Below are 13,960 nucleotides of genomic sequence, written 5' to 3' on the forward strand. Positions count from 1 at the left end.
TGAGGAAAGCCCTGTCTTCCACCTGTAGAGCAGCTGGTGGTTTCGAACTGTTGATCTTGCGGTTAGCAGCCCAACGTATAACCATGAGACCACCAGGCTCCTGTGTTTGGATATGTGGCTTTTAAAATCAGTTGTTAATGAGGTCTTGCCAAAGTAGGTGGACCTTAAACTTAGCCAGTCACTTGTGAGTTACAAAAGGACAGAACAGACACAGGGACACACACAGGGAAGACACACCAAGGAATGCCAAGGCGCACCAGAGGTCTCACAGGCTCCGGACAAGGAGGATGCCCTCCAGGAGGCAGGCTCTACGTGTTCATTCTAGTTTCCTGAACTGTGCGTGAGAGAAAACATTGTGTTCTCCACAGCTGCTCGCTTGTGCTATGAGTCTGTGCCAGCACTCGGAAACGGGGACTTCCAGGAGCACGTTCCCAAAGCAGGAGGCAGCACGGTGAGCACACGAGAGACGAAAACCATGAAGGGACAGAGACCGTTTTCTCTCTACTAATTCATAAATCAAGGCATCCTCACGAATTGCTAGCGGGAGTGCAACATGGTGCATACACTTGGGGAAACACGCGGGCAATTTCTTATCAACTAAAACAAATACCATATGACCAGCAATTTCCTTTCTAGGTAATGAAAACATATATCCATTAAATAAAAAAGCTACCTTTCTATTCTAGCTCCAAATCACAAACAGCTTACGGGCACGGACAAACGCTTTGTGGTCTATCCACACAATGAAATACTACAGGGCAATACAATGGAGTGGACTGCAGTGCGCTTGGAACTTACAGACACTACCCTGAAAGAAAGAAGCTGGGCACACGAATATGTACAGGAGGCTTCTTATTTTTATACAAATCCAATCAATAGTGATAAGAAATTCAAGTAGCGGTTGCCTGGAACGAGGCAGATGTTAGGTAGGGACCTTTCTGGGGAGGTAGAAACATAAATCACAGACTATAAAATGCACCCTTTAAAAGTAGTTCATTAGTTTGCAGCTCATTTCCAAATCTGGGCAACAGTCACCACCATATGAACCCTGACTAGTATCCTTTCCCTACAAGCAACATCAGACCCATTAGTGGCCACTTGCCATTCCCGTCTTTCAGTCGCTACCAACTACTAAGCTGCTGTCTCTCTGGTCTTGCCAAGTCTGGACTTCTCATGAAATGAACTCATAACCCTTTGGGGGTCTTTCCCTCCTTTCATTCTGTAGCTTGTTTTCAAGGTTTCATCCTTGGTGTGGCAGGTATCGATGCTTTCTTCATTTTGTGGCTCAATCATATTTCACGATAGGACCATACGGCACTTTCGTTACCCGTTTACTAGCTGGTGGAGATCTGTGGTCTCGGCATGTGGCTATCACGAACAGCACTGCTATAAACAATTTGTATACTTGTTTTTATTTAAATATGTTTTCAACTATCTTGGGCATACACCTAGGGCTGGATTGGGTGGGTCATATGGTAATTCTATTTTTAACTTATTGAAGGACTGCCCAACTGATTTGCCCAGTAGCAGCACCATCATACACCCCCACCACTGAGGTATGAATACTCTAGTTTTTCCACAAGCTTTCCAACCCCTGGTATTGATTTTTTTTAATGACAGCTATCCTAGTAGGCGTGAAGGGATTAGCTCATTGTGTTTTTTATTTCCATTTTCTTAATGAGTAGGGATGGTCAAAGTCATTTAAGTCACTTAATGTGCCTACTGGTCACTTGTATGTATATCTTTGGAGAAATGTCTAGTCAAAGCTTTTGTTCAATTTCTGGTATTACTGGATTACTGGTATTTTGCTTTTTATGTTTTGTTGTTGTTGTTGTTTTGGTGGGGAGGGGTTTGAAATATATTCTGAAGACTAGAATCTTTCCAGGTATACAATTTTTGTTTTCTCTTACCAAAAAAAAAAGCTTTGGTGAATAGATTTTATGATATACAAGGAGGTATCCCTCCAAAACTGGAATTGCACTGGGCAGAGCTTTTGAGGTATGATTTTTTCCTGCTAGGTGAGCATCGAGCAACGCACTGAGTTAGTGCACCCAGTAGAATCACCTGGGAAGGTTCTCTCTGGTCACTGGGAATTTTTTCATAAAAGCAGTTTCACTCAAACCTCGTTTTTCTGTAAGGCCTAATTTGAGAGAACAGCATATGGCTGTGAAAATTTATTTTCCTGTTCAGGAAAAATGCCGCATAAACTGTTGTGATGTTGAACCTGGCTTACAAGGACAGTGCTATGGGAAAAACTCAAGTGTACAAGGGTTTTTCTCATTTCAAAAAAGGTGAAATGGGGTGGGGTAGAAAGGGGGAACCGATTACAGGGATCTACATATAACATCTTCCCTGGGGGACAGACAACAGAAAAGTGGGTGAAGGGAAACGTCGGACAGTGTAAGATATGACAAAATTATAATTTATAAATTATCAAGGGTTCATGAGGGGGGAAGGGGCAGGGAGGGAGAAACATGAGGAGCTGATGCCAGGGGCTTAGGTAGAGAGCAAATGTTTTTACAACGATGAGGGTAACGAATGTACAAATGTGCTTTATACAATTGATGTATGTATGGATTGTGATAAGAGTTGTATGAACCCCCAATAAAATGATTTTTTTAAAAAGGCGAAATGTCAATTGATGACAAACCTCATTCTGGATGTCCATCGACTTCCCAAATGGACGAAAATTTCGACTTGTAGTACATTTGGAGTTCATTCCACCAGGTCAGACTGTTAGTCAAGCTTTCTATTTAGAGGTTCTGAAAAGATTGCGTGTAACAGTGTGCATCAAAAACAGGTCTGATTTGTGGCATATTGGTTTTTGCCACCACAGCGATGCACCTGGTCACACACCACATCAGTTTGCCAGTTTTTGGCAAAACCCCTCAGCACGCCTCCCTTGCCCACACACCCTATTCATCTGACCTTGATTCATGTGACTTCTTTTTGTTTCAAGAATGAAGAGGGACATGAAAGGACAGTGATTTGATGGCATAGAAGAGGTGAAGAAAAAATGAGGAAGGTGCTGTCAGCCATCCAAACAGATGAGTTTGAAAAATGTTTCCAAGAAGAGAATTGCAGATTTGACAAGTGTATCAAGTGTAATGGAGAGTACTTTGAAGGTGATACGGTTTTGTTAAAAATGTAAATACATAGCTTTCAGGGGTGGGGGTGCATTCCAGGGTCTTTTGGGGGTATCCCCTCTTATGTTAGATAATCAGAGTTCTTTTTATTTATTGTCTGGTGTTTTACAATACTGAAGATGACTGAGCGAGGTATACAGAGAATTATGTTAGATCATCAGAGACCTTTGTATTTATTGTCTGGTGTTTCACAATACTGAAGATGGATGAGTGAGCTTTACAGAGAGGTGGTTCTGGAAAAGCACGTGTTACCTTTAGTACCAAAACTAGTGTAAAAATATCTAGGAGTAGAACTATCCCTGTGGGTTTTTCTGAGGCCGTAACTCTTTACTGGAGTAGAAAGCCTCATCTTTCACCCAAGCAGTGGCTGGTGGTTTCAAACGACTGTCCTTGCAGTCAGCTGCCAGATATGTAGTTCACTATTGCCACCAGGGAAGTACAAAGGCAAGTCACTGACATTTTCATATCAGACTCCGGGCCAATGGTCATTTTCCAACTGTAGTTGGTTATTAGAAAAGTGTTTCAATTTCTATAAAATTAGTAGGGGTCATCTAAATGATGGCGCTATTCTGAGAGTTATTGGGATGCGCTATTGCTCGATACATGTGGAGGTCAGCTATGGGTTGAGAATGCTATTGAGGAACATCCAGTATGTTTGACTCGTGGCCAAATGATACTCCTGAGAGATACGGTTGTGACTTTGACAGATTGAGCCAAAGTTAAATTCTGATGACTCCAAAGGAGTCTTATCAGTCCCCGGATGCCAGCCAGTGGAGTTGGGCAAACGAGTGACTCACCAAAAGCATCCGGAACAACCCACATTTATTCTGTCACCTCCTCTTCAGATGTCTGCAAGGTCAGCTAAAAACTTCAATTTACTTTCCGCCATTTCCAGGGCCACAAGCTTCCGTCTGAGAATCAGATGGTAAAGCTGTGTTTCCGCCTCTCACAAATCAGCACAAACGGAGTTGAGACAGCAGCAGGGGGTTTACAGTTTTGCTGATGGCGCAGGAGGCAGAAGGAGACCTCAGCTGGTTTGGCTGTTCAGCAGAGAGGTAAAGAATCCTGTCGGTAAAGGGAAAAGTCTCAGGGAAAGAGAGGGACCAACCATGTCAGACTGGCCACAAGAAAACATGTTTGCATTTGCTTTCTTGTAATCATACCTGAAGGCTGTCCATCATTTATTGAGGGATGGAGAACTCTGTAAAAGTTCCATACCAATCCTATCTCCAGCATCCCTGCTGAGGGTCCAGCTCTGCTCCACCTTCCCTTGCAGACTCCTCAGCCCTCTGCTTCCCAGACCACCCACAGGATGCTGGCCTCCAGCCCCCATCAGGCAGCACTCCTGGCATTGTGCTTAGCACCCAGGCATCCATCCACAGAAGGAAAATTTTTGTGTGTTACATTTGCACCCCAGTGAGTGGCATTAGTCACTAGGTTGCTAAGACACCGGACACTGTTACATTTCCCCCTTACTTCCTCTAAATCACAATGGCAATAACTGCATTTGCACAGAAATCACCCTAACCGGCTAATACTTCATCAAATTACCGCAGTTCCTATTTGATGAATACAAAATCGTTGATCTCTATGAACTGGCAACTTATAAACTTAGGAAGCAAATTAGAGCAATTACTAATAAATTATATATGTGGTAACCAACAATTTGTCGATCACCTAGAAATATGAGGGGGAAACTGCCAGACTCCCTGGCTCCACAATTCTGAGCAGATTTTTTTTTTGCCCTTTCCAAGACCCAAAGCTCTCACTACCCCGCCGCTGCACCCTGCCTGCAGAGGCTTTCGCTGAGGGCAACCTTTATCCGGCAGGAGTGGGACGGTGGGGCTTGCGCTCTGGGGCGGGCAGCTGAAGGCCTTAAACAACATCCCTAACAACAAGCCAGTGTGAGTTTCCCATCAGCTTTTCCTCGGTTCACAGAGGAAATGATGGCCAGGATTACTGGGAAAGCATCTCCGTGTTCATAATCACTACTGTGCCTCATTTCTGGGCGAGGCACTGTGATGAAATGAGTGAAATTCTGGATTAGAAGTCATCTGTAGTTATCGGGGAGGAGATGAGAGTGGGTCAATTAACAAGATAGGATCTTTTTCTGTTCTTCCTGCTGGTCTCCCTTAGCCCTGGCACCTGGGGCGGGCCAGCCGAGATTTCTGAGTGTGCCATCCAGCACAGGAAAGGCATGAGGTCATTCAGTAAATGAGGGCCAGAGTCACCACCAGCCTGCTCCTCCCACCTGACAACACCTTATAACCACCCATTATCCCGGCAGGGTTTCTGCTGCCCAAAGTTACAGGGACGAAGCTTTTACAATTACACTCATCTGCCTGGATTTATGCTCAGTGGCCTCTTGTTCACATGAAAAATAAAAATCAAAAAATGAGGGGAGCAGGTTCATTGCTTGGGAGCTACATGTCCGGTGGCTGCTGTTGTTAGGGGCCCTTGAGCGGGTTTCGATTCAGAGCCCGTGTGTGTGGTAGAGCGAAACGCGGGCCTGCCCCGTCCCCACAGCGGTTACCCTGAAGCCCACTGTTGCAGCCACGGTGTCAGTCCATCTGGTGGAGGGCCTTTCTCTTTGCTGCTGCGCCTCGACTTCACCAAGCATGGCGTCCTTCTCCAGGGACTCACCTCCCCGACAACACGTCCAAACCACGTGTGACCAAGTCTCCCCTTTCTTGCCTCCAAGGGGCACTCTTCCTGTACTTCTTCCAAGGAAGGCTTGCTTGTCTTTGGGCAGTCCACGACACTTTCATTGTTCTTCTCCAGCACCAGAATTCCAATGCACCAACTCTTCTTCAGTCTTCCTGATGCAACGTCCACATTTCACATGGACATGAGGCCACTGAAACGCCATGTTTTGGGCCAGGTACATCTCAGTCCTCACAGAAACATCCTTGCTTGTCAACACCTTTAAGAGGTCTGGAGCAGCAGATGGACCTAATGGAAGGCATCTTTTGATCTCTTGGCTGCTGCTTCCGTGATCATTGACTGTGGATTCAAGTAAGACAAAATCTTTGACAACTGCAGTCATTTCTCTGTTTATCATGATGGTATTGACTGGGCCGGTTGTGAGGATTTGGGGTTTCGTTACATTGAGTTGTAATCCACACTGAAGGCTGCAATCTTTGATCTGCATCAGGAAGTGCTTCAAGTCCTCCTCACCTTCAGCAAGCAAGGTTGGGTCACCTGCGTATCTCGGGTTGTTAATAAGCCTTCCTCCAAGCCTGATGCCACCACATTCTTCATCATGTAAACCAGCTTCTCTGATGATTTGCTCAGCGTACAGATTGAGTAACTATGGTGAGAGGATACAGCCCTGCCGCACACCTGTCCTGATTTTAACCATGCAGTAGCCCCTGTTCTGTTGGCACAACGGCCTCTTGATTCAGGCACATGTTTAGATGGGGTGTTCAAAACCAATGCTGAAACAAAGTACAAGTTCAAGAGTTTTTTGATACCAATCTCAAATACCCTCCAGTCAAGGAGAAACTTTGCTCTCTGCATAACTTATATATCGCATTTCCTCACACCCAACAAAAGGTATGTACCTGTTTCTCTGTATCATGTCAGAGCTTCAAAATACATTCTTTCTTCTTGCCTTGAATGCAAATGTACTTTCTTCAGAGCCTCCTATTTTCACATTAACTTACCATTTTAGTATTTTTCTCTAGGTTTATTTATTTTTGCCATACTCCCGGTTACAGGTCCTCGGTCCCCGCCCACACAGCTCCAGGGCAAAGCCCTCCCTGGAGAAGCTCTGCGGTGAGGGAAGACAGAGGGCAGGCAACACCCATCGTCTTCTTCTAGTGTGATAAAGCCCAGTTTACAACTGAAACAGCCTCCTCGCCAATCCCAGTCCTACTTCTGAGGAACTACTGTTGGTCCTGCTTCACAACTTGACCTGCATAGTTTCTCTGGCAGCCATGGGAGTGTGACTCGGCTGTGTCCACATGCTTGCCTGTCAAGTCATGCTAACCCAGTAAACACATTCTGCCGGTTTCTGGAGGCCCAAGTGCAACCCAGTGGAATTCCACCTCTCCTGGGCTTCTGCCAGGCATGCGAGTCAGAGGCAGCCAGGCTTCCACCTGGGAGAGAATGCACCTGCAAACTTGGCAGCTCACAAACCCATGGCTCCTAATCCCTGCATGCCTCTCACCTAGTTAGACACCAGCGCAGGAACCCGCAGGGCTGCAGGGGGCATGGAGAAGGCTTTGGAAGCCTGATCCTCACCACTCAGACATTGTAGTGCAGGGCACTGTCTCTGGGCCACAGCGCTGCAGGGAAAGTATGAGTGGGCGTTGCTGCTGCTATAGGAATTCCGAAGAAATCAGGTATCTGTTAGTAAGAACATATATGCTACGTACTTAAGTTGTACTGTACTCTACCTAAGGCCATGGCAGAAGAGGGCATTATTAAAGGATACATTCTAACCTCAGGGGCAAAAGATATATTAGAGCAATAGTTCTCGACCTTCCAATTGCCGCGACCCTTTAAAACAGTTCTTCATGTTGTGGTGATCCCCCAACCATAAAATTATTGTCATGGCTACTTCCTAACTGTAATTTTGCTACTCTTATGAATTGGGCAACCCCTGTGAAAGGGTCAATCGACCCCCAAAGGGGTCTCGATCCACAGGTTGAGAACCGCTGTATTAGAGAATGTGGTAGTTACATAATCTCCTGCCAACAAGAAGGGAGCAGGATCCTCATAAAGACCACTCCAGGAGGGAGGAGCCTCGGAGGATGATCTACCTCTGAATTCCAGACTCCTCACTGTTGTTGTTCTCTGGGTCCTCAGAGGTGGCAGGAAGGAGACATGACTTTTTGCACCACACCCTTCCCTTGCATTTCGGTCAAAATTCTCTTTTGCCAAAGAGATGATGGAGACTGTTTTTTTTTTTTTTTTTTTTTTTAGGATGGAGACTCAGGGTTTTGAAATCAAAATGATGACATGGCTCAAAGGTAGGGTTTTTCTCGCATTGTTCATCGGGTCCATTAATTTAAAAAGAGATTTCAGGAGTCTTGATTGAGATTTCAGACCACTACATTAAATTTATGCAGATGGTGGCTATTTAGATAATAAGAAAAGGGGCCCTTTTTTTGTAACCTAAGCTCTATTTCTCATTAAAGGTTTACACAGTGGTGTTCTGAGCATTATTTTCTTCCAGTAGGTTAAGTTTATCCATGACTTGAAAGACTTTTTTTTAGAATGAAGTTTTATTGTGACATAATCCAAAGATGATACAATTTAATAGTTCAATCATATCAAGAAGACTTGTACAATCATTGCCATAATGCATTTTAGACCATTTCTTCTCTCTTGCACTCCTTGTTATTAGCTCCCTGACTGTCTTAATAAGAAGCTATTTAAGTTACATGAGATGGCTGAAGTCATCTGGCAAGCACTCATTCTTAAATTTCTTTATAAATAGAAGATGGTATTCCAACACTGAAACTTTACTACTGCATTTCCAGATTGCTCTGTACGCAAATGCAACGTATTTTTTTTGACCGATATAATATTCTGGTACAGAAACCTAAGCTCAAATCACATATCCCTCGTGGGCCACATTCTGCCAGTGCAATCAGCTAGACAGAGTGAAGAGATGTCACATGTGGAGACGAGGAGGAAGCCAAGGACTGATGAGAAGGGCAGGAGGCTTTCAAACCGTGATGAGGATCCAGGGGGGTGAAGCTCACATCCCAAACATTTGCACTCGCCAAAACCCATGAGGATTCAAAACTCGGACTCTCGTGTGGATGCGTTGGGGCAAAGGGGGTCGGCTTATTTTAAACGCACCTCCTTTCTTTCCCTTATCACATCGTACCTCAGGGAGCCCTGTCCCAGAGCTGCTTTAGTTCTGTTTACTCCCACGGTACTTACTGATATTCTTACATCCCTGTCTTCTTTTTGTGACTTCTAAGGGTAAGTCTCACCAAAAAAAACAACAACAAAAAACCTCCTTGAATCAGATTTCTACTACCTTTCCTGACACTTCACCTTGAAGTAAGCTTCCCCTACTACCACCTAGGGAGTCGATCACAAAGGGGGATAAGCAAAAACAAACAAAAAACCCAAACACTGCCATCATATCAACCCTCTAGGGCAGTGTAGAACTGCCCCGGTGGGTTTCTGAGACTGCAACTCTTTATGGGAGTAGAAAGCCCTTCTTTCTCCCAAGCAACAGCTAGTGGTTTTGAGCTGCTGACCTTGTGGATAACAGCCAGACTTATAACCCATTTCCCTTGTATCTATGGGGCTGAGGTGCATGTTCTTATTTATTCTTTCCCCTAGTCTGGCTATTCCTACTACAGTGTCGGGTACACATCAGTGGATTTTGGGGACCAACTTTCTTTGACTCCTTTTTATTCTTTGCCAGCCAACTGGCCAGCCCTGACCCTTGGAATAACTCTCCCTTCTTTGCTAGTTCTTCCTGATTCCACATCCAAGCCCTAGATGAGCTCTCTCGGCTCCTTTTCTGCTAAGTCTCTAGCAGCCCCCCCCCCCCCCCCCGTGGTTCTGGGCAGCCTGGCTTGCTTGCCGAGCCATGCCGTCCTGCACCAGAGTCTTCAGCTCCTCGTGGTTTCCTCAAAGCTGGGACTTCCTTTCCCTCGAATCTAGGCCCCATCACAGCATCAAATCTCTGTCCACGGCATACCGGGGCAGTTAATTAGCCCTTTACCCCAACCTGGCTCAGCTCGGCTCACCTGGCTCCCTTCTGTCTGCTCTCTCTGAGGTCAGGAGCTGAATCACCCGACGCTCCTGCAGGAGCCCATTCTCTGGCACCTGCGGTGTGCACAGGTGTCATCTGACTGCGCAGCCCCTGGATAGCTTGCCCTCTGCCAGCTCAGGCATCCAGCCTGGAAATCCCCCGGCACTAGGGTTTTCCTCCTGTTTTCTTTCAGGAGCGACCAGTCTCTGGAGAAGGACATCGCGCTTGGTAATACAGAGGGTCAGTGAAAAAGAGAAAGGCCCTTCATAAGATGAACTGACATTGTGGCGACAGCAACGGACTCAAACCTAGCAACGCTGGTGAGGCTGGCGCACACCTGGGCCTTGACTCTGATGCACATAGGGTCGCCGTGAGCTGGAACCAAGCAGACGGCCCCTACCAACAACAGTGTTTTCCTGTACGGTTGTTAGGAGTTGGTACTGACTCCACAGGAAGGGTTTTTGGTGTTTTTGATCTTTTCGTGGTCTCACTGACATACACAGATCTACTTCTGGCCCCATCCTCCAAGGCAAGTCCCAGAGTCCTTTAGGAGAAAGGCGAGTCCGTTGTACTAGGCACACGGCTAGAAAGCACAGTCGAAGCAGGGGCTAGCTTATCACTCTTGCCAGGCTGCCCCAGTCTGAGCTAATCAGCACACATGGACCTGAAGACAGCTCTGCTCACGGGCAACACGCTTGGTTCTGAGAAGGCAGGCAGATACAGCATGCTGGTGGGACATGATTTGGCACATTGTGCAGTGTCCTTGTGGCAAGGCCCCATACAATAGCTGTGTCACCAGGCGTGGATCCTGTATCAGGTTCGCGTAGTTGGACTGGGTGCTGGAACTCTAAACTTGAGAGATGCTTGAAGCATGGAAAGAAATTGTACGGCACTTTCCTCACCGGCTCGTTTTATTTCCTTATCCTTTCTTCCACTCCTCCTGCCCCACTATCTCTAACTTACACCCCCCTTGCCAGTCGGCTTAAACGCTTCCTGCGCAAGGTGGGCAAAAGCAGACAACAGGGAGAACGAGGTCCTTTCTGGACAAACTGAAACAGGGTGTCTGTCATGCTACCAGTGGGAAGATGAGTTTTCCCACAGTGATACTTACGGAATGTACCCACGTGCATATTTATGATACAGAACTAGCAAGTGCATGAAGCTCTCCTACGGACATGCTCTGGTGTGCAAAATGGTTGTATTCGTAGCCTTGTTTGTGGTGACTAAAAAGGGGAAAATGCAAATAAACCTAGCAAATGTCCAATAATAGCGGCTGAACACACATTGGGTTGCATGTAAACAATGGAATGCTACATAGCCATTAAAATTAGATGAATTTCCATGTCCTAATATCACGAATGCCTTTAATATATCCAGTGAAGAAGAAAATGGGAGATGTGGGGGAAAGACTTTAGCTGTTATTTATACTTCCTTCGCAACCCCACAGCAAATAGTAAGGACCGCTTGCTGCTTCTCATGGCCTGCTAAGAGCAAAGCTCACTGTCTCCAGCACAGGGGCTTTCTCCTAATAAGGCAGTGTGAAATTATGAACCCATTGTCAAAGAAGTGGAAGAAAGCCGTGCTCTGAACTGAAGAGCCCAAACTAAAGTGCGAGAATGGAGAGCAGGGAGTTAAAAGAATGGCAAGGTGAGGGGGTTGAAAACAAAGGTTTTGGTGGCCGAAGGTTGTCTCATAGACCTTTTGTGGTATTTTTGCTAGATGGCGACGAGTTTTCTTTTCATTTCCCTCCTTGCCCCACCAAACCTTTGGTACATTGTTTCCCAAGACTTCTGTAGTTGGATCTGTTTTGGACGGCTATGGTAAAGCGTGCCATCCAATATTCAGGGCACAGTCTGCCCAGAGTGGCCAGCCCAATTCGGGTGACGCAGAGATAATCAAGTCCATGTATAATCAGTTCCTTGCATATTGGAGGCTGTGGTGTGAAGACTAGAGAAATACTACAGTTTCGGTGGAGGTTGTTGGGGGAGGCGAAGCACTCAGCCAAGCTAACTCTTTGTAAGGGTAATGGTTTGGTCTGGTAAACAGGGAGTCTCCTTGACATGCCAGAGATGGTAGCGATATCAAGAAATGGTGAGAGGATCAAGGGGAGAAGGCGATCCTCTGACTTAAACATGTGTCAGGGTATTGACAGCAATACACATGACAGATCTACAAGGTGCTGGCTCTGAAGACAGGACTTGATACAGGAATATTTTCTTTATGAAAAAAAAGAAGTGCTGTTTCTCCATTAAAAATTCCTCTCACTGCTCATGTCACCTCTACGCAACGCAGATTCCTTCCTTCACACAGAACTGCCCTGTTTCTATGCATGGCTTTGTGCTAGCTCTGTAGTAACTGTTTTTCCAGAACAACTGCTTCCACCTCCTGTATGGAAGGCGCGAGGGCCTCAGTGGGGCCTACTTCCACCAGCGGGCCCAGGAGCTCTCAAATTCCCTGTAAGAGGAAGCAAACCATTGTGTGTGTGTGTTTCTGAGGAGAGGGGTCGGGCTCTGACTTCTGACATCACCACCAACAGGACTCCCTCAAATGTCAGAACCAGGCTCTGACTTAAACGTTTGTTGCAGAACCTGCATTACAAAAACCCTCCTACTTTTGTTGTTACTTCTGACATACTTAGGCACACACCTATGTCACGAGAGGAGGTATTGCACAGGAACCTTTTAAATGTAATGTGACGTTGTAATACATTGTGGCCTCACTAGCATGTATATGGTTCAATAGTAGTCACGTTGACGAGAAGTTCCTTGTCTTGCTGATGTCACTTGTTGGCCCAGACTCTCTCCCCACTAAACTAAAGCTCTTTTAGGACACGGGCACGTCTTTTTCAGCACTGTTATGGATAGTCCGATGGCCTACTAGAATCTCGAAAACAGTTCCCAAACTCACTGCCATAGAATCAGTTGTGGACTCAAAGTGACCCTCTGCACTAGGGGTTCTGAGGCTATCCATCTTTACTGGAGCAGACAGCCTCATCTTTCTTCTGAGGCTGGTGGGATTGAACCACCAACCTTGCAGCGGGCAGTCTGACGCTTACCCTACAGGGCTCCCAGGGCTGCTTAGGCAAATGGCTGATGTATGATTAAATAACAAAAGCTCACAGTTCCTGAGTTTTCAGAGTGCTCCTGACACTGAAGTACTTACTGTTCCGATCCTTGTTATACAGATGAGGAACGGGAGGCCTTACGTGTGGATTCAGGCTTTGTTACTGTAAACGCACCCTGTCAGCCACTCTGTAAAGTTCACTAAATGAACGAGTGCTGAAAGAGAAGAGCAGCTGATGGTCACTCACCCTTCCAGCCGGCCGGTCAGAAAACTGAGGTGCTGGCAAGGGAGTGGGTGCCTACACCAGAAATTCAGCTTGCCTGTCCTCCCTTTAAGGGTGTTTTTCCTTATATTTTGCTGAAGTCTACTTACAGTGTCCCTGCTTAATACATTTAGAAATGAAACCGAAATCCCACATACTACATTGACCTCAATTCATTTAGATCTGAATCCCAAACTCTGCTAGGTGTAAGATCATCTTGTTAGCCAAAAGCTCAAGTTTCGTACTGGCCACCAGGAACATTTGCGAGAGAAGCACACCCTTTCCTCTTTGGGGCTCCTTCTCTAGTTGTGGTCCCCAAGCCGGCAAATGCCGTAGGGACTAGTTGATCATAGAAGTGATCTCAGTGGGCTGGGCAAGCACTGGAAGGAAGCCTCGTCATGTGACAGGGAGAGCGAGACTGGGCTCAGCACATCTTTCTCCTTTGAGAATCTACACCCAGGGAGACGTCACCTTGGCATTTCTGAAGGGAAGTCAGAAATGTAGAGTTTATGTGGATAACCATTCATTGTTGACAATGTTCATATAGATGCTTTAAAGATGCCAAATAAAACATTCCACCCATGGGCTGGGTAGGTCTCTGGGTCCCTAGTCCACAAACTTGCTTTTCTCGTAAGGAATGTTGAAAACAACCTCTGTCCAGTCAGCCAGGTTAAGAACTCAGTGGTATCCACAGCCATGCAGTCCATTCTGACTCCAAAGGACCCTGCAGGACAGCCGACAACTGCTCCCTGGGGCTTTGGA

General features: G+C 46.1%; 1 protein-coding gene across 7 annotated transcripts in view; it reads right to left on the bottom strand.

Moving 5' to 3' along the window:
- MARCHF3 (membrane associated ring-CH-type finger 3) overlaps window positions 1-13,960 on the bottom strand; it is a 168,129-nt gene that overhangs the window by 97,396 nt on the left and 56,773 nt on the right. For 2 of the 7 annotated variants that reach the window (XM_075541479.1, XM_075541476.1), the window contains exon 2: window positions 3,944-4,211. The exons of the other annotated variants lie outside the window; for them this stretch is intronic. The gene's annotated coding sequence lies outside the window, so the exon portion shown is untranslated. The remainder of the gene's footprint in view (window positions 1-3,943; window positions 4,212-13,960) is intronic. 7 annotated transcript variants of the gene reach the window in all.

Source organism: Tenrec ecaudatus, chromosome 2 (assembly GCF_050624435.1).
Source record: "Tenrec ecaudatus isolate mTenEca1 chromosome 2, mTenEca1.hap1, whole genome shotgun sequence".
Classification (NCBI taxonomy): Eukaryota; Metazoa; Chordata; class Mammalia; order Afrosoricida; family Tenrecidae; genus Tenrec; species Tenrec ecaudatus.